The sequence below is a fragment of the Manis javanica genome, chromosome 2, assembly GCF_040802235.1.
Source record: "Manis javanica isolate MJ-LG chromosome 2, MJ_LKY, whole genome shotgun sequence".
NCBI classification, from domain to species: domain Eukaryota; kingdom Metazoa; phylum Chordata; class Mammalia; order Pholidota; family Manidae; genus Manis; species Manis javanica.
Genome location: NC_133157.1, coordinates 218,430,710 through 218,456,131, shown reverse-complemented (window position 1 = coordinate 218,456,131; position 25,422 = coordinate 218,430,710). Strand labels below are relative to the sequence as shown.

At 47.5% G+C, this 25,422-nt stretch overlaps 1 long non-coding RNA gene across 17 annotated transcripts in view; it reads right to left on the bottom strand.

Moving 5' to 3' along the window:
• The window catches only part of LOC108384557 (uncharacterized), a 57,430-nt gene extending 40,249 nt beyond the window's left edge, over nucleotides 1-17,181 (bottom strand). For 6 of the 17 annotated variants that reach the window (XR_012128556.1, XR_012128547.1, XR_012128555.1 and 3 more), the window contains exons 1-3: nucleotides 16,432-16,839; nucleotides 10,883-15,502; nucleotides 8,108-8,161 (exon numbers count right to left, since the gene is read on the bottom strand). This is a non-coding gene — a long non-coding RNA (uncharacterized lncRNA). The other 11 variants (XR_012128548.1, XR_012128550.1, XR_012128551.1 and 8 more) reach the window with 11 other exon arrangements.
• Nucleotides 17,182-25,422: the final 8,241 nt, after the last annotated feature.

Genomic DNA, 25,422 nt, shown 5'->3' with positions numbered 1-25,422 from the left:
ACTGTCTCCCTCAAATCTGCCTCCATCTCACTCAGTGGCATGCCCCAGGGCCCAGGCCAAAAACCTGGAGAAGCCTCAGTCTCCTTTCTGCCCTTACGCTGCCTCATCAGTTATCAAGGCCTCCCGAACTTAAGCCCTAGGTCGCTAATCCATCCTCTTCTCCCAATTCCCCCTACCAGGGCTCTGACGGAGATTTACCTTTGCAGAGGTATCACTGCAATTACATCATTCGATCCTTTAACCGATATTGATTGCGGGCCCATTAAGTGGCAGACATTGTCTGCCCTAGAGATACAATGGTGAGCAAGTCAGGCACACTGCCTGCCCTCATCCAGACAGCTGAGCCGGGAGCCAGACATTTTTCCATTGGCTTTTTGACTGTCTCCCTGCCCCCAGCCTCGCTCCCTTCTCTCTATATTTCACACTTAACTAAAGGGGCTCCCAAATTCAAACCTGACAATGTCCATCCCCCATTTAAAGGGGCTCCACTATCTGTAGAGTGAAGTCCAGTTACCTTAATGCAGTCCTCGAGACCCCCATGATCTAACCACGCCCCCACCCCTGGCCATCACCTGCCTTGCCAGACTATCTAAAAACAGGTACTCATGTAATGGATCTTAAAGAATTCTATTATTTAAGGGAACAGTTTAAGGACCATAAACCCATGGACACCACTGAGTGCCTTTCTCATCTCTACTTGAGTTTCATTTAGTCACACGCTATGCCATGTGATACATTAGACATTGGAAAGGAATACACAAATAAATCACTTGCCATGTCAGAACCGCCCAGTGGAGGAGAACTCTGCTGAATCAACTCCACGGCTTTCCTGCTTTGCAGTCAGATACATTTAACCCTTCCCCTGTTTTAAGGTGCTGTGGCTGACAGATGCTCTGGGGCTTTCAGCTAAAGTGATGCACAGGCTGTGTCCCCTGCCAGCTTTAATAGCCTTAATGAAAACACTTTGTCCTTATCTGCTTTGGGCTAATCTCAGGAAAGGTCTGAGTCACCTTTTAAACATCTAGAGTAGCTCTTCATAGCTGTTCCCTTTCAAACGCAGGAACAAATATTAAAGAGCTTTATGAGTGTTCCTGTAACTGTTCTATGACTAATCAAACCAGGATTTTTATTCTTTAACTGAGAAATTTTTAAAAAAATAATTTCAAGTTCATTCCATTTGGTGATTTTCAGTTCTTAAAAAAAATACATTCATACTTGTAACATTTTTGTCTTGGCCTCTGCCAGAGATCACTGTAAGGGGCAGAGGGTACTAACGCACAGAGAGAACACAAACTGAACCTGGACAGATCAGGATTTGTGTCCTGGGTACATCTTATCCTAGCTGTGTGTCCTTGGACAAGTTACTCAGCCTCTCGGAGCATTGGTTTATTCATAGAGAAAGCAAGAATCATCATACCCATCCATGAAGTGTGGTTTGCAGAAGAAAGGAGACTGAAGTTCCCTCCTGGAAGAACTGATTCAAGGCCAATGGGAATTCAAATCACTCAGTCCTCTAGAACTGAGAAGCATATTCCACCACGGGCTCGAGCTGGCTCCTAGGCAGTATGTGTGCTACAACTTCCAAATCCTGCAGCCACCAAATGCTTCTCCACCAGGGCCAAAGGGTAGCCTCAGAATTCTTTCAACATATGAAACCCTCTATGAACCCTTCATCAACTTATCTGTGTTTCCTGTGAGATGAAGCATCACTGTGTTGACCCCTGACCCTCATCAGCTCAGAAACTGGGCATGACAGGAGCTCAGGGGTGGACCTAGGGAAGCAGGGACTGGACTTTCTGCAGGGTTCTCACTGCCCCCATTTCTAAGACCCCAGACTCACGAGCAGTCAGAGGTGAACTGGCCTGTTTGTCCAACCCCCTCATTTTACAGGTAAGGAAACGAAGGAAAGAAGCAGCTGGGTGTGCTAGCAAGCTTCTGGCTCCGGGCGTCACTTATTAGCCAACCAAACTGCCACCAGGGAAGAGGAGCCTGGGGACTCCACGATGTTCTCTGCAACTCCCCCAAAACATGAGAAGGCTCAGAGCCTACCAAGGCCCAGCCCCAGCTCATCCCGCAGGACCCAGGCCAGCAGCGCATTGCTCTGGGCCCCAGGAGAGTCGGGCCAACACCAAGAAGAATGGTTGTATTGCCACCAGCTTTGGAGTTAAAACTGTCAAGATTTTTTGTGTCCTGCCACTAAGACCTGAGGACCCCTGGGCATTTTACCCAGACTCTCTGGGCCTCACCTCCTAAGGGGCACCCCTAACTCAGGGGTGCTCAGATCAGCAAATGGTATAATGATACGAAGCCTTCATGAGCTCTGACTTAGGGTTGTGTGCTGACTGTGCGACATTCTGGGGTAGGGGTGGGACATTGAGCTACCAGATTCATCTTCCTTTCCAGGACCTAGGTGAAAACCCATTAAAATCAATATACTAGGCAGATTTAAAGGAAGAGTCCCAAGAGAGATTCAGAGGCTGGGAAGGAGGAAGGTGGGGGAAGTTAGGGTCTCCAAGCTGCCTTAGGTCTATATGAGGCTTGGCTGGGAGGCAGGGATCGGACAACTGGGTTCCTGAAATGCTACACAGGTCCTCCATGCTCCGGTCGCCTCCTCCTGCCCCGTCCTCAGCCACCGTCCTCTGCCAAGCACCGGCCTCTCAGTCCTCCGGAGCTACATGTGGTCCTGCAGACAGGACGGTGTTCTGCCCTGGGCGCAGGGGGGGATTGGTGCTTTGCATGCCTGTTCTCTTTCCTAATCAAGCAGGATCAGTTAGGGTGAAGGAAGGGAGGGATTAGAGCCCCCACCATAAAAGGCAGCAAACTGGGTAGGTTAAAGGCATGGGCTGTGGAGTTAGGTCTATGCCAAGTCCCAGCCCTACCACATATTATGTTTGACTTCCTAGGCTAGTTTCTTAAGCTCTCTGAGCTTTACTTCCTTCCTGTAAGGGGATGATAATGTGTATCACCTGGGATTCTTGTAAAGATTACATGAAATGACAAATATGGTACCGATTACACGGCAAACACTCACCACTCCACACAATGAGCTGTGAGATTCCGGGGGAGGCACTGCCCACGCTGGCCCTCAGTAGCCCACTCTCTAAAACAAGGAGCTTAGATGGGTGAGCCCTGTGGGCTCTTCCACCACTGGCTGTCTGGGCACAGATTCACTCTGTGCTCTGTGTAGCATTTCATATATTCAGAGAAGCAGAGGAATTGCCATAAACAATTACTGGTCTGGGAGCTAGGTTACTTTAAACAGTAAGATGTATCAAAGCCTTAGCTTTTAACACCTCTAGAAAAACCAGAGCATCAGACTTAGAATCTATGTGTCCAGAAACAACAGGCAAGAGAAATGCACAACCTTACCTCAGATCCCAGGAGACCCCCCCCCTACCGACCCTCCCCACACACACACACACTGCAGTTCCAGGTCTCTCCTCTGGTGCTGGGGGACCAGAGGCCAGAAACCACAGGACTGCCCCAGGGGACCCGGCCACCAGCCACCAGAAAGACCCGATTGCCCTGCACAGGGCTGTACCTCCCCTTCCTCTCTGTGTCCCCAAAGGCTTCCTCTCTGTGACCCTGGGTCACATGCAGAAACCTGGATGCAAGAGAGTTTACGGGATGTTGATTTTATTTAGGTTTGTTTTTGTCTGAACTTTCTTGAGTGAGCTATCATTAATACCTTCCAGTGTATTAATATTCATGATAAATACAGTTACAGCTTGTTGAGCACATGGACCATGCCCCGCATTTCCATCTGTTATCACAGTTAAGCCTCCATTCCACATGTGATCAACATTATTACATGCAGTTTGCCAATGATTAAACTGAAACTCGGAGAAATTAAGTAATGTGATTAATAGTGAGCATCAAGAAAGTGACACAGTCAGTGTATTAGTCAGGGTTCTACAGAAAACCAATAGAAGATAGATATATATACACATATATAAAGAGATTCAGCGTCAGGGATTGGTTCACACAGTGATGGAGGCTGAGAAGTCCCACTATCTGTTACCTGCAAGCTGGCAGCCCAGGAAAACCAGTGGTGTAGTTCCAACCCAAACCCAAAGACCCGAGAACCACGAGCGCTGATGTTCAAGGACAGGAGAAGGTGGATATCCCAGTCCCAGCAGAGAGCAAACTCATCTTCCTCCACCTTTTTGTTCTATTCAGGTCCTCAGTGGGTTAGACGATACCCACCCACCCTGGTGAGGACCATCTGCTTTATTCGGTCTACCAATTCAAATGCCAATCTCTTACAGAAATGCAAACACACCCAGAAATAATATTGTATGAGCTATCTGGGCCCCCCTTAGTCCGGTCAAGCTGACATGTAAAACTAACCATGGAAGTCAGGCAAGACCCACATGTCTCCCTCCGAAACCGCTTGGTTTGGTGTGCCCCTCTCTGCTCAGGGGGAGGGGGCAGTTCTACGGAGGCACAAGCACAGGACCTGCCTGCTGATAAAACAGGGAGACCCTCCCTGACTGTATTCAAACAGAGACTGGACAGTCTGCTCTTTCCAGAATTTCTGTACTTTGTTGAGGAGATTCTAAGATCCTTTGAGAGCCAGAAATTCTGTAAATCTTTCTGTTCATCTGGGTTGCTGCCCAAAGAGGGTTAAGAGATGAACTGTGGAGAAAGTTAATTTTATCTGGCAAAGAGCCAGGAAGCTGAGCAGGCCCATTGCCAGAAGACCTACTGCAGTTGGAAGACGAGACCAGCTCATTCAGAATGCCCATAGCAATTTGATCCTTATTAAAGTGGAATGTAAAATCATAATGTAGACATTGTTGCTATTCATAAAGGATCTTATAAAAATGATTGCAAGGCAAATTCGTTATTCCTCTTAAATATGGGAGTCATTATCTGCCTCGATGATATTGGAGATTTAAGGACTGGGGACTCAGAATGCTGTGGACATCAGAAGACATGGAATGACTCATAGATTTACTCCTTTCTTATTAGTTAACCCCAGAACTCAGGGAAATGGGAACCTGCTTACAGTGACAAAAGGAAACTGACCACAACTTCCTTTAGTTTGATCAGCAGGAAACCCAGAGGGTCTTCCCAAGAAGGGTCAGCCATGCCCTATGACTCAGACAGCACTGCCCAGGGGCAGCAGAGCGCTGGCGTATCCATGCCCACAGTCTGGTGTCCATGCAAGGGAAGTGAGACGAAGGCACTAACAGTGGCTTCCTCCTCCCCAGCCCAAGATGAGTCTTCTCAGTTGACATGAATTCTATCCAAAATCCTTGTTGGGACCTAAACCACCTATTGGGACGGGTGCTCTGCCAGACCTCAAAGCCCCTGCTAGGTGACCCATCCCCTGCCACAGTCCACCTTGTTAGTCCACACACAATAGCTCACACACACGGGTTGTTGTCTGGCCCTCTGGACCCTCACCCATGCTTTCTCCCATGCAACCCCCTTCAGACTTTGAAGACAATTGGATGAACAGGTGCGCTTCAAGGGGCAGTGCCTTACGGGACTCCTATCAGCTCAAACCCCAGGCCATCCATCAGAGGATGGAGCATAGCGAGGTAAGCTGACCTCAAATCTGAGATGAGAATAAGGATATTGAGCTTTTGAATTCCAGCAGACCAAGCACAAAAGAAATCCAGCCCTGTAGGGGAGAAGGCCCCAGAGGCCTGCAGCTTGAGCAACTGGAAATCTCTATTGTTTTCAGAGGAAATGTGCCAAGCACTTGGGAAGGGGGGAAAACAGAGTGTTCAGGTCGGCTCGCTCTTGTCCCTGAGATAGAAAGAGCCACTTGCTCTCCCCAGGTCCTGCATACAGGTCACCTCAGCCATGGACTCAAAAATAGCCTGTGATGTAGCAACTCAGCCCCACCCTCCCCACACGGTCTCTCCTAATAGCTCTACACACACACACACACACACACACACACACACGCACGCACACACACACACTCTCTATAACTTTAAGCAATCAGCCCTGGGGATACAGTTTGACAATAAAAGGAACAAAGTTCTGAAACATCCTACAATGTGAACAAACCTCAAAAACATCTAAGTGAAAGAAACCAGATGCAAAAGACCACATATTGTATGACTCCATGTAGATGAAATTTCTAGATAAGGAAAGTCGACAGAGATAGGAAGGCAACTGGTGTTTACCTAGGGTGGAGGTGGGAGTGGGGACTGACTGCTGGTGGACAGGCAGTGTCTTTGGGGTGCTGGGAATGTGCTAAGATCAGATTGCACAGGTGGTTGCACAATCCTGTACCTATGCTACAAAAAGCCATTGAATTTTGCACTTGGAGATGGATTAATTTTACGGCATGCAAATTACACCTCAAGAAATCTATTTATTTTGAAATACAACTGGCTCTGAACCTGGACCCCCATTGAATGTCTGTGACAGGGGTGCCCATGAATTTACTCTCTCTGTCAAGGGAGGACATGAGGGCAGCGACCACTAGGCTTCCTGGCTCCATGTCTCGGTCCTGCCCCTGAGAGTGTGGGGTGCAGGCAGCCTCACTCCTTTCAGGAACCTCAAGTTACCGTATGTATTCTGAAGGTGGACCCATGCAGGGTATCTGATTACCGTATGTGCGCACTGCTTCCCCCAGCAGAAAGGGCCCAGGTCTCAGCAGCCTCCCATAGAGGGATCTGGGGCCCTAGACATTAAGAAAGTGGCTTTCAAATGGTTATTCTCAAAAGTGCTCTGCAGATTGGAGAGTCTGGGGCATGGAGTTCTCTGAACTGATTTAGTCTCTAAAATCTACACGTTTACCTCCATCTAGTTGACAGGTACATTTTATTTTTCTCTGATAAGAAAATATTTGTGGAGGAAGATGGTAGGAAGCCTGGGAACGGTGGCTGATGTAAGTGTTGCCGTGAGCTGCTTCCTGCTCCAGCTTGAACGAATGCACCGTGGAAGCTCTGCGATGCGGCAAGGGGCCTCTGTCCCTGCAGGCCCTGCCCTGTCTCCGGCTTTGCTGTGAGTGCATCCTGACCTCGCCCATTCCTTCTGAGCTGCGGAGTGAGGACTCATCTGGCAGATCTTGGTTACAGGTGGTAGGACTCAGCCCGTCGGGCTGGGCAGCAGGTTATAGGATAGGGAAAATAGATTCCATGTGTGCATGTTTATATACTATGATGCGGATCATTTTTGATGGCATCTTAATTCCACTTCTGAAGTAACCTTTATACAAAGAAAAGGCTTGGTACAAAAAAGATCTTTAAAAATCCTCAGATACATCAGAGATTAAAAATATATAAGAACCAGAAGCCTGCTCTTAGGGGGCTGGGGTATATGCTCTTCGCACATCTGTGCTCATAACCACAGGGTATTAGTCTCCTAGGGCCACTGTAACAAAAGGGCACAGACTCGATGGCTCAAAGAGCAGGATTTATTTTTCATAGCTCTGGAGGCTAGATGTCCAGGATGAAGCTGCCGGCTGGGTCAGTTTCCTCTGAGGCCACTCTCCCTGGCCTACAGAGGGCCTTCTTCTCTCCATGTCCTCTCCGTACACATGCCTGGTGGCTCTGTGGGTCCCAGTCTCCTCTTCTTATAAGGACATTGGTCATTCAGGATTAGGGCTCACTATGAAGACCTCATTTTACCTTAACTCCCTCCCTTTAAAGGCCTTTTCTCCAAATATAGTCACATTCTGAGGTACAAGGGGTTAGACTTTCAACATATGAATTTGGGGGAGCACAGCTCAGACCATAACATGTGGTTATACTATATCAAGAGCCCTATGTGACCCTGACTTGCATGACTCTTGTCCTCACAAAACTCCCAAGTTCAGGGGCATTATAGGCAAATTTACAAATGGAGAAACTGAGTCACATGATGAATCATTGCATTAAAAAGCAAATATTTACTAAGAGTTTCCTATCTGCAAGGCACCTGGAGTCTAAAGAGAAAAAAGCATAGCTCTAGCCCTCCAGGAATACACGGTCTGGTGCAGGAGCTTTGCATTTTCCTAGACTTTCTACAGGCTTTCGTGGTAGGATGAGTCCTTTGTTTCAGCTATTTTGAACCACACCATTTTATGCATACATAAACACTTAAACATCATCCCACTCCCACCCACTGTAGTTTTTTTGGAATAAAGTGAAAAACCTACCTGTACATGCTTTCCATCAGCCCTAACATCAATGGTGTGAGGCAGTACAGAGAGCTGAAAGATAAATGATTTGCCCGGTCTCGGTGCCACTGCCCATTCTGAGACCCGGATACAATTCCCTTTACAACCACTGTGCTTCCCTTTTGCATCCTGCTGTGTTTTCCTGTTTAACACGTTTTTACAATTGATCGGTTGGCAAAATATCTGAATTTATAGGCAGAGGAAACATCAAGGTGGTAGGTATCAATTACAGGAAGATATCATGAAAGTTAAACACGTAGCTGGAAACAATCAGAACATGGTGTACAGATGATGAGCTAAGTGTCTGTGATTCATTCAGTCTGTCACTAATTTATTTATTTAAAAACACATATTAAGCTCCTACACTGTGTCAAGCTCTGGGCCAGATGCTCAGGATGTAGCAAGGAAAAAAGCCTCTATTCTGACTCACAGAATTTCCCACTTTCTTAGTTTTACAGCTCTTGATAATAAGCCCTCTTGTTGTCTTTCCCCATTAATCTGTTCCTCTATCATAGCCTTTTAATAGCATGTTGTCATCTGTATTTCTAATGGAAAACAACAGTACACATTTGTTGCTTAATTATTTACTATCTCCTCCATTCTCCTTCTCTATCTATAATCTTTTTCTCTTCTCCACTGTGCTGAACTTGAATCCACTGTTTGCCCTCCTTCTATGAACTTTTTACCATTGCTCTGGCTGTGCCCACTGAATAGGATGGCAGCTATGGATTCCTGGGCAGTATGGTAACCAGTGCTGGACAGAAGAGGGGAAGGAAAATGGACCATATCTTTATGCATCACACGCCCATGTTTTATTAACACATAGACCAACTTGGAGCGGGGGGTGTCCTGCATCCCATCCTACTTGCAATGGGATATCACCAAATAATGAAGTTAAAGTGGAAATGTTGCCAACATAATCTGCTTTGCTCAGAGTTGCTGGTAAGCCATACCTGCCTGTGCTAGGATGCACAAAGCCAACTGGCTGTAATTTTTGTAATATGGGACAGGGGACGCTCACGGTATTTCAGCTCAGGCCAGGGTCAGTTGTACAAGGGGCAGATGGGGTTATCAGTTTTACTGTCAGTTCTATACTAGTAACACCAGCATTTTACTGACCCTGGGCGTTACAGTAGCCATGCAGGCCCCTGGCTTCACAAAGTGGTGCTTGGTTATTCCCATGCTTTATCCTTTAACCATCCTTTATCTGCCTTTAAATATTTATTGCACCTACATGCTTATATATCATTCTGTTCTGCTGGACCATAAGTTTTGAAATCAGAATATAAGTTTTACTGATTGCTGTATCTCAGTACAAAGCCTAGGGCCTGGCATATTGTAAGGGCTTAATCAAAGTTTGTTAAATGAATAAATTGAAGAATGAGTGAATGAACCACAGACAGTTAGCTCCGTGTCTTAGACACAGTGTTCCAACTGTTTCCAACTACATACTGCAGTTGAAATCTATTAGCTTGGTGTTTTCTCTGTCTCTGAATTTAGGTACTTTGACAACAAATGGATTATAAAAATATGTATTAAATAGGAAACCACAGCAGGATTCAAAAGGAACAATAGCTTTGAAGACAAATATATCTGGATCTGAAACTTGGGAGCACTAATAATTTGCTTTGGGCAAATCATTTGCTCTTCCACCCCTGTAGATATAGAGACTCCAGGGAGCATGTATGCAGCAGCCACATTTGGGACTTTCTGGCCCACAAGACAGACGGTATTTGTAATCGGTGGGCTCCTCTGGCAAGACTTTGAGATAAAAATTGGGGTGCCTGGGAAGTTGCTCTTACATCAATTACAGGTGAAGCAGAGAGGAAAAAACTGGGATTGGCAAAGGGAGACGTTGAGTTAGTCTGCCGTTGCAGCAAAGGCCTTCAGTAACCCCGCAGAGAGCTCTGGGGCGGGGGAGGACTTTCTGAATTGTCGCAAGTTGAGGGACGGGAGCCACTGCTTGCTCCACGCTTCTTGGACCTGTGTTTCCTCAGCATCTCCTGGAGTTCTTTCTAGGGCGCTAACTCTTATAACCCAGGAAAGTACCCTCAAACCAATAAACCCCGGCCTATCTGATTTTATGTCCCTCCCCCTTGGTCAGACACCTTCAAAATCCAGTCTTCTGCACTACCCCAGGTCCTGCTGACACAGGCTGACCAGACCCTGCAGGTCCTCAGTTCCTTCCTCTCTTCTCAGCAAGCCCCAAGCCGAGAGGGGAACGATCGCTGGTTATTAGCAGCCCAAGAGGGGACAGATGCTGAGGGTAGACGATGTAGGGGCAAGACCGCCATAGCATCTTCAAGCAAAGGGAGAAAGCCAGCTCTCAGCAGGAGGGAGTGGCCCAGAGGGTCAGAGGGGTCCAGAGATTCAGGGTCTTGGGACACATCCACCTGCATGATTCCCAGCCAAGGTCAGGGGACCTGGGCATAGCTCCCCTGCTTGAGTGGGGGTTTATTCTCTTTGGTGCGCAAGGATTCCGGTAAAAATCTTTAGCTTTCTTTGCCCTCTTGCTGTAGGACTTGAGAGTCTCTTTGTGTGCTAATCAGGAGGTCTGTGACTTTTGCACTCAGCTCTCCTGTGCCTATTAACCACTGTTACCTTTCCATTGCCATTTTCCGGAGTATCCATTGAGCTTAGCTATAGCCACTCCATTCCACTGTCCTTAGATTTACTCTTGCTCCATGTTCATAAAACGACTGGTACACCATGCCAGCTAATGCATCCCCTTCCCCTGGTACCCATCCAGCTCACCAGCAGTGAAAGGTGATCTGATGTTCTGTTGCTCAGCCCCGGGGGCCTCTGTGCTCCACCAACCCCAGGGATGGAGTCCTTAGCACCAGACAAGCAGTGGCGTCTCCAGCTCCAGATTCTCACCAAGGGTCCTTTCTCAGGTGATTCTTAGAACCAACTGTGGTGCGTTGGGTTCTCTAGGAAGCAGATTCAGACGGAAATTTGAAAGCAGGAAATGTATTCAAGGGTGGCCTTGCAGGAGAGACAGGAAGGACACTGGAGAGAGGGTGCAGTTACACTGTGATTCAAGCCCAAAACAAACTGAAGGCAGCTTACAAGGACCTCTGGAGTGGAGTGACATTCAAAGAGGTCCACCCTAGAGGAGGAGGACCCCCTTCCCACAGAAGTGACATGACTGCAGGTGAGACAATGTCAAGGGGTGCTGAGACCAGCTGAGGTGATAGGTTTTCAGTTCCTGCTGGGACATCTGGGCCATGCACCACAGAGCCCTCCGCAGGTGGGCTCCTAGCTTCCATAGCCTGGTACCGCTTGCTCACTTCACCCCAAAAGAGATCCAGCATTGAGAGGACCAGGTGGACTGCTTGCTCCAGCAAGCCACTCTCTCCATCTGAGAAATTTGGACGTGGCAATGATCAGGAGTTGAGACAGAAAGTCAGTCTCCTTAGGTGTCTGGGTCTCTGTGAACCACGTCAACCAGGAAGTCATGGGACAGCCAGATCTGCCTACAGATGGCGGATCAGGGTGAGGAAGCCTGCCTACAGAGGAATAAAAGGTTAAAACAGACAAGTAGAGAGATGGAAAAATAAGAGTTAGAAACTTGAGATCCCGGTCCCCACTTCCAAAACTCTGAGATTAGCTAACACTAGGGTCTCAGGGTCTTGAAGACTATATATCCTTGTAACACACCGAGTGCCAGTTTGTGTCTATTACATGCACCCAAAAGGTCTAAGAACTTGTTAAGTACAAAACCGACCTGAGCTAGCTCCATGGCCTTCTCTGGAGGAGGGCACTGCTCCCAGTGCACCTGTTGTTTTCCTGGGGCTCTATTTGTTTGTTTGTTGCTTTTAAATCTTTTTTCCCCCTAGACACTTGTGCCTATGATGGAGAATCCTTTCTAAGATTTGTATATCTAAACAAACTGTGTCCCCTGGTTCTCCTCTTTGTCCCCATGTTAATTCAGCCCCTCCCTGCAGGACAGCAGTGTGACAGAGTGACAAGCCCATAGAAGCTGATACAAGCAGAAGTGGGTTGAATCCCTCCTCCACTGCTTACAAGTAATTCACCTTTGGACAAGTCACTCAACATAAGAGAACCACCATGATTGCAGCTACGTAATGGTGATAATTGCATCTCTCTTATAAGTTGGTAGGAAAGAAAAAGCAGTATTTGTGAACTACGTAGCAGGGGCTCAGAGAAAAGGTATTATCAGTGTAATTAGAATTATCTCTACTCGAATCCCTTAGGCGATCTGGCGGCCCCTTGCAGTAGCCAGAGCCCTTCCTGTCGCAAGCAGTAGACTCTTCTCTTACCCCCTTAAAATATCTTCAATCAAGATGTGAATCAGGATCTGCTGGGTATCCAAGACTCAGGAATGGCAGAGCCAGGTCTTGAACTGATGTCTTAGACTCAGTTTCTCTTTTCTTGGCTGGCATCCCTCCCTTAGAGCTCCTTTCTTAGGCATCTGCCTCTGAGCAGCCCCAGGAGAGAAAAGAGATACTTTCTTCCATCTCTTCCAGGCAATTTATTTGACCATCTCCAAACCAATCCTGGCCAGAGTGATAGGCTTTGGACTCAGGCTAAAAGATGGGATCAACCCTCCCAGCACCACAGCGAATAGCAGAGGGAAAGGAGGTGTTTTCCAGGCCAATCAGTGCTCTATGGGAAGGAAGGAGAAGGTGTAGGAGAAGCAGCCAATGCCCACTCTGCCTGTTGCTGAAGCTGTGTTGCTTTTTTTTTCTTAGTAGCATTTTCTCCTTTGAGTAGTTGGTGAGCCAACCCTTTATCACAGTGTCCTTTCGCTTGCATGGGGGTGACTTGCTTATCCGTGCTTGTCACAGGCCCTTCTAAAACCCAGGTCCTGGGTGGAAATGCAACCTGCAGGCAGCTCCCAGATCTCTTTTACACAACCCTGAGCCATGAAGGAGTCCTCTTTGTAACTGTGAGGCCAGCATCTTCTCCCAGGTGGTGTTGCCAAGATGGAGGAGGGGTCAAAGCACAGGAATGGTCAGTGGCCTACCTGACTGGGTGTCTCAGTTTGGACTAGATTGTTTCAGTCACTGGCCATGGTTTCTTCAGTAACATGTTAGAGTTCCAGCACTTCTGGGAGTCAGTCTCGCTGATCCGCTCTTAGTAAAGATGGAGATGAGAGCTCTTGGCCACTCTCCACCTTTCTCTTTTCTACATAAGCATTTGATGCAGATGTTAAGAAAAATGATAGGAAACAATGAATTTAGGCTGCAGAGTTCAACTGATAACCAATAAAGCTTAGTTTGAAACCTCCTCCCCTCATTAAGTGGTAAAGGGTCTTTATCTTTCATCACGTGCCCCTAATTATCTCCCTTGTGCTTTTACTCCATATACTGTACAGATTTTTTTCCCAGAGATTTTGAAGATCCACTCATCCCACTGGAAATCACAGAGCGATTTTGCCTGGACCAGCCCAGCAAGTGGCAAGACAAGGAAACCAAGGCCTTAGGGTGACATGCACGTGGGTTAAGCTGAAAGTAGACTGTTGGCCTCACTCTGCTGTTCATGTCAGCATCCCACTGTCATTCTCCACATTCTCCATGGGGTGTGACAAAAACCAACCAGAGGATGAGGCCCGACTTACACACACCTGAAGCTCTCTGTTCACTTTCCTTAAGAGTTGCAGTTATTTAAGCTGAAGGAAGAAACCTAGAACACTCTGGATTAATGAAAGGAAACACAATGGACGTGAACCTACCCTCTGGTTCAACATTCTGCTTCCGGCATGTGTTCCTTCACGAGAGAATCGGCAGGCTGTTCACCAGACCCACCCTCCTCTTCTAGGACACACAGTCAGACTGTATTTCCAAGATTCTTTGAATCCAAGTCTTGTGACAAGTTCTGAGCCATGGAATATGGGGATCCATGAGCTACACCCCTTTCAAACTGTCCCCTCAAACTTCCCACATAATGCTCTGAGCTCCTTCTCTTTGATCATGTGGTGGCTGGGGACACCCAAGCCCTGATTGAAAGACACCTGAATTGGGAGTCATCTTGGCTTGAAGGAAATTCACCCACCCAACCCCACTGAACTTTATTGGGGGAAAGCCAGATTTTGATTGTGTCGAGCTACTGAAATTTGGGGGTTGTTTGTTATCAAAACTAATATTACTTACCCTAACATAGCCACACCACCTAAGGGTGTGTTTATAAAATGAGTTTCACCCCAGTGGCAAGACACTGCATTGACGTCAAGAAAATAAGCTAAGGAGGAGCTGGAGTAAAACACCCTGAAAGAAACCATGGCCTGTGAATCCATAAAAACTGACTAAAGTATTTCCTCTATGGATGTTGGGACCAATGACCGCGGATTAGAAGTCATCAAATCAGTCTTGCTCTCTGAATGAATGTCTCTCAATTTGCACTCCGTCCTCCATCCCACAGCCACTATCCTTCATCAGGCCTCATGATGTTTGCCTGGATTATGTCAAAGTGTCTTTGAGGCAGGTGTTAGTGGGATGCAGGGAGCCAGAGCTCAAGGCCCTGGTAAATTGCAGTTAAGAGGGACCTAGGGTCAAGGCTTCACAGTAAACAAGAAGCCACATCCTGGATACCTGGAAAATTCAGCCTGAAAAATAAGGGAGTTTTTTCTTTTGAACCCAGCTTGGCCCTAGCAACAAGCCCCCGCCAATCATGTAAATTTCTCTGTTTTTGTGCTTATAAACCCTAGACACTGAAGCCCTAACAGCATCCTTACTTGGAGCCCCTCCTGATTAGCAAGATTCTTTTCCTTCCTTTCCACTCCTCATTAAGAGTTTTGATGGTTGCTCATACTGCTGTCTGCTGGCTTCATTCCTGGTCACCTCCGAGACACGATCCCAGGAAGCACAGCAAGGCCTCCACCGGTGATATCTTGCCCGATCCTCCTCTGCTACCTTTCTTCACAAAGCAGCCTTTATAATCTTTCCAAGATCCGTGAATGACCAAGGTAAAGCCCTTCAATTCTTTGCAAACAAGGATAAATAAATGTCTTAAATTAGCCTTGGGTCACCTGACCCTTACCTACTTCTCCAGTCACCACCCAGTACCCTTCAACACATGCACACACACGTGCATACACACACAGGCTCCACCCATGCCAAATTTCTTCCTGTCGTTTGTGAATCTGTGTTTCTCTTGCCTCTGGTCATTTGCCTGTTCTTATCCCTTTAGTCTTAGACACTATTTCATCTTTTTTCCCTCAACTTCCTGGATGTCCCCTTAGAAGATACATCCTGTAAGAAGCCTTCTGTTCCCGCTGGCTTGGATGCCCCTTGCATGTACTGTCCTGGCCCTCTAAGGTCATGTGAAGTCTTCAGGTGGCTGGGACTCCAAAGCCAGCATATTATAACGTTTGAGTCAAGAGCGAGGCACTTTTCCCTTCTGGGTTCCAGTCTGCAAGACAAGAGAGGGCATTTCAAATGTTCTGGAGGTTTGAATAAAATAGTCCTCACCAGCATGGCACTTCCTCCAGCTTTGCTCCAGGTGTTACCCTAAGGCTTACCTGGATCATCCCATTTAATCTTCAAACAGCCCTGTAAAGTAGGGATTACAACCCTCATCTCTGAGACCAGGAGTTTAGGCTCAAAGAAGTTAAGTGACCTGCCCAAGGACACACAACTAGAGTATGAATGAGGGCTAGGATTTCAATGCACATCAATTTCAATTCCTGGCAGTATGTGAATGGAGTATGAGTGGAGAAACATTGAAACTGGCAAGAGGTAGCAGTTACTGTCATGTACATACTTACATTTATGTGTTTACATATCTGTGTCCATCTGCTCAAGTAAGGGATGGATCATTAAGTAATATAAATAGACTCAGGAGTCTTAGAAGCTCTAGTACCTAGGCCAGTGGACTGTAGGTTTTGCAGGGCTGCATGTTTTTAAAAGGTTGATTAAATGGGTGAAACGGAAGGAAATGAAAAGGAAAATATTCAACACAGCCGTCCAGGTCAGCAGAAAACCCTTGGCCCTCTCGTCTTTTTCTCTCACTCCTCCGGGCTCCTCTTCCGCCTACTTCCTGCGCATGCCGAAATGCCACATAGCAAAATAGTATAAATTACTCCCCTTGCTTGTGCTCAGGGCTCAGACCTTTAGAGATCACTCTCCTCTGAGCGCTGGTGTGGAATAAACCTGCACCCACCAAGACCTCCGAATGCCACCTGGTTCTTCCGTCAGCGATTCAGTCCAGGTTTTCCGGGTTTCCATAGCAGAAGGGGAAGCAGAGGGGAACAGGATGGAGAGAAGGGGAGAGGAACCGAGCAGAAGAGCAGGGAGGGATGGGGAATGAAGGGAAAATCAGACCTAGGCGCCCATACTCACATCTGCGTATGAGGTGGTGTTGCCATTTACCAGTTCTTGTACCTGTGCAATCCTGGTGCTGCCCAATAAACTTGAAGGCGGAACAACTTCATAGTGGAGTATGTGAGCTGCTAACAGGGGAACTCTTTGGGTTGGATGACCAAAAATATTTCAGGGTAGTTCAGTGTGTGTATCTGTTGAAGTTATTATCAGAATGTTCAATAAAGATACTATTTTCCTTGTAGGTCATTTTCCAAACGAGTTCAGGATGAGCCACAGGGGGAGGATGCTATAAAACCAGGGACCAAAGAGCAGGTACTCAGGCTGCCTGGGGCTGAAATGTTTCAGCCCTGCCTTAGCAGTTTGTGAACCCAGATCCTGAGGAAGTGTGCAGGCTTGGTGGGGGGTGACATCCCTAACAAGATTTGATCCCACTCACCTTCAGTCTCTCGAACCATCAAGTTCCTGAGTGATGATGAGATGCCAGGGTTTCCGTGCATCTGGTCACACCAGCTATTTTGCAATCTGAGTCAGGCGTGACTGTGAAGTAATGCAAGCAGTTGGAACTCAAACACACTAGAACTTGTTTACTCAAGTGGGTTTTATGAACACAAAACAAGTCCAGCCAGGAGTCACACAGAGTAACAACCCCTTTTCCACGCAGTCAGGCTTAGCCCTGAACTTAAGTACTTTTCTGTGTAAATGTGGAGAAAATGGTGTTAGCATGGACAATGACAGTAAGCCAAAACAGAATGGGGGCAGGGGAAGGACATTAAGGAATAACGTCTATGCATGACCTCCTCTCTGAAACTGACTGTTCTTGAAGAAGGTGAAACTTTGTACCCTGTTAAATGATGAACTTCCTGGACAAATATCTGCTGCCCACAACAAAGTAGCCTTTTTGCCAGGTGGGGAGGTTTAGCAACCACTTACGGGTAACTCAAGGTCGGTCACAATAGCTTTGGCCAATCAGAATTCTTTCAAAACAACTCACGGAAGCGAAGCCCCCTGGGAGTTCCGATTTTTTGCCTTTAAAAGCCCTAAAAGCTTAATTTTCTCAGAACATACATTTGGGTTTCTTTCTGAACCTGTGGTTCCAGATTGCAATTCCTTAAACACCAAATAAAGACAACTAAATGTTTTACAGCTTTGACTGTTTGGGGCTGACAACTGGTCTTCAGAATCTGCCCCCAAAAGGTGAGGCTTCCAGTGAGTCCAGGGTGATTTTAAAGAATTTAAAACCAATTTAAGAAGAGTTCTATGGAGGACAAGCAGAGGCATCCCCCAGGCTCCAGGGCTGTGTGCTTGGAGAAGCAGCTCCTAACCACAGGTGGTCGTTACTATGAGCTTGAAATATTGCTAGTATGAGTGAGAACCTGGGTCTTTAATTTTAATTCATTTTAAGTAATTTAAATTTAAGTCTAAAACAGTAAAATATTTTTCCACTAACACACCATTATGGAAAACTTTTAAGTATGTTTGGAGCAACTTGAGCATATCAGTCTATTTTTTTAATGTAAATGTTATGAAATCTCAATGGAAATGAGGTTTTTCCAATAGAAATTCAGCACCTGAAGCAAGATGGGATATAAGTGTAAAACACACACTGGGTGTTTCAGGCTTAATATGAAAGAAAGAACATAAAATATCTCATGAATACTTTTTATATTGACATGTTGAAATGATAATACTTCGGATATTTGGGGTTAAACAGTTAAAATGCATGATTAAGCTTAATGGTACCTGCTTTGAATTTTTTGAGTGTAGCTACTAGGAAACTTAAAATGATCCGCATGACTTACATTATAATCCTGCTGGGACATCATTATTCCAAAGGGCACTTTGGGACAATAGTGGCTTTGTCCAAATAAACATTGAGCCTCCAGAAGAAGGAGACTGTCTGGGAGGGCCTCAGAGGAGAACTCTGAACTGGTGGGCACAGCATCCTCACCGTCCTTTAACTGCAGCAGTAGTCTTGAGCCCCCTCCCACCGTCCCACCCCCCAGGTAGGACTGACACTGCTATAATTGATGGTAATGTTTAGGCCCTCCTCCCTCACCAAGCTCCACCTCTTTGAGGCAAGCCTTAGTAGGACACAGCTTAATAGAGTTCAAAGCCCTTGTAGGTTTCAGTCAGGAGAGACTAGGGTCAAGGCTTTATAGTAAACAGGAAGCCACAACATGGACATCTGGAAAATGTCCTGAAACCACAGCCTGAAAGACAAGGGAGTTGTTTTGTGAATCCAGCTCCACGCTAGCAACAAGGCCCCACCCCCACCCCCAACAATCATGTACATTCCTCTGTGCTTCTGAACCCTAGACACTGCAGCTCTGGTGGCGTCCTCCCTTGGAGCCCCTCCTGATTGGCAGAAACCGTTTTCTTTCACTCCTTTAAAGCTTCCGCGGTTGCTCCCTACTCTTGTCTGCTGGCTTCTTTCTTCATCCCGTCCAAGACACGATTCCGGGAAAAACAGCATCTCAGCTGTAACATGTCCCTCTCCCCTGCCCCGCAGAGCACCTCTTCTCTGCCTTTGAACAGCACTCATTGCGTTGTGAGTAACTGTGTGTTCATCATTGTGCTCATGTGGCCAGACTGCAAGTCAATATAGGGCGGACAGTGGTTCTCATTCACCCTGAATTCTGGCTCCTTACATGGTCTGAAACACAGGAAATAGGCCTCAGGACTTCTGAAATCCTGTGCCGGGCTCTCCACCCTGCAAGGCCTGACCCTCTGCTTCTGGGCGCCCAGGGTACGACCATCGTGTTCTGACAGTGGCCTGTCTGGGCCTTTTACTTCCTTTAGGGTGTGACTCAGTAGGTATAGCTATAGCTGTACTTTTGGGTGGTGTCAAGCCAGCAGTGACAGAACAGGACCGTGTTCCTGGTCTGAAAAGGAGACCAGTCCTGTCACTTACTGGTTGCGTTTCCAAGAATGAAAATCCAAGCATATCTAAGACCTTAGAAGAGGCCAAAGAGACAGAGCGTTCAACTCTATTAACCATCCTCAGGTCTTGCCTGTTTTCTCACCCCCTCTCCCCCCCGGAGTCAGCATTCCTGCCACTTCACAGCAAGCTGGAGCTCCCTCCGCCCCCTTGCATTCACTGTCATAAGGGATCCCCAGCAAGGGTGGAAGTGCGTAAGGCAGTGCGTGTTACACCTGCTCTGACGGCCCCTCGCTTCTTTCTTTCCATATTCAAATCCCAGCTCAGCACTTCCCACCCATTAGGACGGCTACCCTAAAAAAGTAATTATAACAAAATAAAAGTGCTAGCAAGGATGTGGAGAAATGGGAAACCTTGTATACTACAGGTGGGCATGTGAAATGGTACATACTGCTAAGGAAAGATGGAATTCCTCAAAATATTAAGCATAGGGTGACCGTAGGATCCCACAATTCCACCTCCAGGTATATACACAGAAGAATTGAAAGCAAGCACTCACACGGGTATTTGCACACCCATGTCCCTAGCAGCATTATTCACAATAGCCCAAAGATGGAAGCAATCCAAGTGTCCACAGACAGGTGAATGGAGAAACAAAATGTGGAGTGTACATACAATGGTATGTAATTTAGCCTTAGAAAGAAAGGATTCTGACATGTGTTTCAACATGGATCCACCTTGTGGACCTCATGCTGGGTGAAATAAACCAGCCCCCCAAAGACAAACACCATAAGGTGCCATTTATATGAGGTACTTACATGAGGTGTGAAGCCTACACATTCACATCAACACATTAAACATACCACTTGAATGCAAACACAAACTTGCTAGAGTTGTCACATTCATATAAATAGAAAGACTGGGGGCTGCCAGGGGTTGGGAGGAGGCAGGCATGGAAGTTGTTTAATGGGAGCGAGATGGGAAGAGTCCTGGATCTGGGTGGTGGTGATGGGTGCCCAGCAGTGTGAAGGTGCCTGTACTTATTACTGAACTGTACACTTAAACATGGTTAAGATGCAAACATTTATGGTATATCTATTTCACCACAATTAAAAACAATTCAGGCATGTTCTCTTCTGTGACTCCCGGGCCCCCATTGCCTTCCCCTGCCCAGACACCACCCTGGCAGCGTTGCTCCTCCGGCTGCTGCGTTGCTGCTGCCCTGCTGGCCCTGTGGTCATGTTACAGGCCTGAAAATCCCTAAAATCCTTAGAATTCCTTTGCAAATAGGGCTGAGGCTTCCTTCTCTGCATCTACAGGACCTGACACAATTCCCGCAGTGGAAATCGGTGTGGCCCTCAGACGGCCCTTCAGACTCTCCCCAGTGCCGAGGCCCCCATCCCAGCCCTCCAGCGGCCAGAAAGGATGGATGCTGACAGCTCTCCACTGAGCACCTCCTTGGGAACCACCTTGGGTGGGGGCACCACTGCCGGGTTGTCCTCAGCACAGCACCACCCCCTCCATGAAGTGATGGCTTGGAATTCCAAAGGCCCAGCCCCCGCTCTCCACTGGGGACAATGCTGAGGGCCATCCGGGCCCGGAACTGCCCTGCACCTAGGCCGCCGATGCAAATGCTTCTCAGCTGGATCTGCTTGCCTCCCCTGCCCCCTTAGAGCTGTTGCTCTGGAAAACACTCTCAGCAAAGCCCCTGCAGGCACCCCTCAGTCTTAGACCTACACGTTCTCAAAACTTGCTTTGGTTTTAAGAATTTTTTAATTTTTGTTTTATGTTTGTGACTTGCCTTGAAATGAGTATCATTGAACCAAAATGGTGGACCGGCCAGATCTAGAGGGGCTGAGACTTGGAAACGAAATAGATTGAAGACAGCTGGGCTGCAGCAGGTGCAGGGCACATGCAGGGACAGTCCCGGCTACGGAGCCGGAAGCAGTGAGGCTGGCAGGAGCTCTGCGTGCTGTGCAGACATAAACTCTTAAGGGTGAGAGGCAAGGCTCAACTGGCCTGTTAACCCTGCTGTCTTGTTGCTCATGTATGTGAGTATTACGTGAGCAAGTACTCTGTTGTTGAGTATTTGCTTTGGGGTTAGGCTTTTATTCTTTCTCATTTCCTTGTGGAGAAAACAGTGAAGTTCACTGTCCCGGGCATAGCCCGGGTGTAGCCTGAGAGGTGAGTCAAGGTGGCTCCTCCAGAGGGAGAACTTGACTCTCCATGACATCCAGAGGTGGGGAGGCTCCTGAATATAGAGAGCAGAGGTCCTCCCAGGGGTAGGTAGGGTGGGAGGGAATCAGCAAAGCAGGTGTCTTGCCAATGGGTTTCAGCCCCGGGCAAGTTTGCTATGGATTCAATGTGACCAAAGAAATAGACAGCAAAACTTTCTTTGCATGAAAGTGTTATCCCCAAGTTTATTTCCAGGTGGCAGGTCAGTCACTAAAATCCTGTTCACTCAGAGTGAGTCTCCATGCAGCAAGCTGGTCTCTGCCTCTGGGCCCCTCTATCTGCACAGCCAGCCTCTCTGCACAGCCGTCCCACACAACCATCCTCTGGGCCTCTGTCCTTGGCACTGCCACCACTCCAGCCTCTGCTCTGCTCTCCTGCAGCCTTGCAGCCCTGCCACCGTGTCATGTGCAGAGCACTGGGCGGAGCTCTTTTTATAGAGTCAACAGCCATGTAGTGCCCACAGGTGTGCAGTGAGCCAGTCAACCAGGGCCAGGTGAGAATCCTGCCCACAGGAACTCTCATTTTATCCACACAGGCCACTCAAACTAACCAACACACATAGCCTCTTTACATGCATGCACAGACATACACTAGAGTGCATGCTCATTGCATGCTCAGACACATGTGAATAAGACACACACACACACCTATGATTATGCAGACATTCATATACATGTAATCAGGTGCACGTGTTCTTTTAGGTAAAAGTAAGCCCACACATTTGGAACACACCCATTCGAATGCAAACTCACACTTGCTTATAAGCATTCACACACACACACACACACACACATTTTGCACAGTAAAAGCTCCATCCTGACACCTTGGCGCAGACCCCAGCAAACTTCTGGGTTTGCTCCTCTCATTTAGAGAAAGAGAAAGTGCGAAAAGAAATGAAACACATGATTTCACCACTGGAATCCTGGAAAACTGTATTCTGTGGAATGGGGAAAATTTTCATATTGATGATTTGCATTTCTGATGTTGGAGTTTATACTGGGTTCAGTTTAAGTGCCTCCCTGGATACAATCAGCTGTGGTTTTCTTGATGTAACTGATGAATACCCTGGAACATCTCTGCAATCAATATAATTCATGTAGGCTGTTTGGGGGAAGGTTTGGCTCTTTTAAAGAGAGAATATAGGGCTCTATTGCCATCTTTGGTGAAAAGACCATACCCAGAATGGCACCCCCTCCTCAGGGGGCCACGCTGTCCCAGCCCCTCACTGGCTGGTGGGCATGACCAGACAGCATCTGGCCTCTCAAATCCTGTGCCTCTTGCACCTTCCCTGCACTCACCCTGGGGGCCTCCCTGCTGCCGCTGAGGTATAAGTTGCCCCCAGAGCCTGAGCCCTGGACAGGCCATACTGCAGTCTCCAGGCAGGCATGTGCACCCACCTGCTGTTTTCCCAGAGAATGACCCCGCGGTTGCATTGACATAGCCTCTGTAGAGGCTGTCAGGGGTAGTGCAGCTGGGATGTGCCAGAGGTTGACAGCCTGCGAACTTGGGCAGCAAGCTGATGGCAATTCCTTTCCCTCCGTCCCTGAGAATGTGCTCTCCTAGGGTCACATGTGGACTGTCTGAAGATACCTCCCTTGTTAGGAAGCTGCAGCCAGTCAGTAACACTCACTCACATGTTCTCTTCCTCTTCACTACCTCTTCCCTCCCTTCCCCATCCTGCTCCCCTGGGATTGTAGAATGAAAAAATGTATTTTCATTTAGCTTTGGACTCAGCCTCTGTTTTCTAGAAAATACAGGCCAGGAGAGTCTTCTATCTAGTGGAGTTCCTGGTCCTGTCACTATGCGAAAATTATGCACATTCTCTGAGTGTGTTTTTGCTCATCAACAAAATGGGGCTAATCACACTGACCTTGTCTACTTCCAGGTTGTCAGGGTTGATTAAGATAATCTATGTGAATGCCTTCTATCCCGCTCTCCACACTGATGGTCTCCTCCATGGCGCCGCAGGTCCTCTGGGAGTTCGTGTTCCCCACCCGTCTGTGTTGTCTCTCTTCTTCCCTGCACCTGGCGTGACAGGACAGTGGGCCCACTGCAGGAACCAAATCAATCCATCTGGGTAGCAGTTTGGTGCCTGAACTCCATGAAAGCTCAATAAAACTAGAAGAATAGCTGTTTATCTTGGAAACTGGAGGAGATCCTTCCTCCTTGCTGAAAATCTGTTTTGTAAGCTACACCCTGAAAGATTTCAACTCTTAATAACCACTTACTCAAACTCAACAATGAATAGGGTATTTGAAAAAAGTCCTGATCCAGGAACCTGGAAGTCTGGCTCTTGTCCTTCCACATTGGTACAACCGCAGGCAAGTCACAGGTCTTCTCAGAGCCTCAGTCTGCTCCCACACCAAGGGGATGGTACACAAACATATACTGTGCTCGTTATGCAGCAGACATTCCGCTCAGTTAACCACTCTCTCATTTCATTCCTACAAAATCCCCGTGAGTAGGTACTATTGCTTCAGCTTTTTTTCAGGTGAAGAATGTGAAGCTTGGTGCCATTGAAATAGTCTTCATGGGTCACACTTGTTATAAACTGCATAACTAGGATTGAAAACAGGAATGCCTGACTCCCAAGTCTTAGTTCTAAGCCACCACCCAACAGGCAGATCTGAGATCTTTCTCCTAAGGCCATTCCGTGATTCCATTACAGATGAGAGCAAGTCCCTCCGGGCTCACTAATCGTCCACTTAGAACATGACTTCTTGGATGCCTTATTTATCTCTGCATCTCCAGAAACCATCACAGAGCCTGTCACATGGTAGGGGGCTCGTGAGGGTCACAGTCGTTAGGAAGGAAAGAACTGGTCTGTATGGAACCCCTTCCATACGCCAAGCGCCGCACCGACACCTTCAGGCACTCTGTTGCATGGCGTCCTTTCTGGAATCCTGTAAGGTCCATGCTGAATGCTGACTGTCTCTAATGCTGCAGGTGATGAAATCTCAGAGGCAGGTCTGCTCAAGGGGCCTCAGCAACTCCAGAGGCTCATTAGTGAAAGCACTCAAAATGAACGTATGAAAGAGTAAACTTTCAAAATCCCAGGTAAGAAGCATATAAAATCAGGGACAGGGTAAGGCATCAGCATTAAAACGTTCACCAAACTCCAGGGCATGAGGAAACTCCACATGCCTCACAGTTGGCCAAGAAAAGCATCTTTGAAACCTGCTTTTATTACACAGCATCGCCCACCACTAGTAGATTTACCCAGTAGGAATGAGCACTAAGAATGAAGGCTGTTTAATATGCGGGGAGGACAAGGCCTTTATCTCACCAAATGTATTCAGAGAGTGAGCAGAAAGTGGCATTTTACAAGAACTAAAGACGAAGAACACCTGTGCTCCAAAAGGACTGCAACAAATTTTTATTGCTGTAAAACAAATCACCCCAAGGGTAAGTGCCTTGAAATCACTGGCATTTATTTAGCTCTCATGTTTGTGGGTCAGCGGGCAGTGCTGCAGAGCTGGGCTGGGACTCTGGTGGGCTTGACTCTGAGTCTGTGCTGGCTGGCATGTGGGCTGGGGCCTAGCTAGGCTAGGAGGGGGCTGCGACCCCATTGCAGGTGGTCTCAAGTGTCAGCAGGCCAGCTCAGGTTTGTTTTCATGCAGCTGGACACCTTCTCAAGACCGTGACCAGAAAGACACAGGGCCTCCTGGGGCCTCGCATGGAATTTCCATGCTCCTTCTGTAGGGTTCTATTGGCCAGAGCAAGTCACCAAGCCAGCCTCAACCCAAGATGTGGCGAAACAGCCTGCACCTTCTCAAGGAGGGAGTGCCAGTCACGTGGCCAGAGGTGTGGAGAAAGGGAATGGAAAAATTGTGGCCATTTTTGCTGAGATCTACTATGGGGACTTCAGACAAAGAAACATCCTCAGAACACACTGA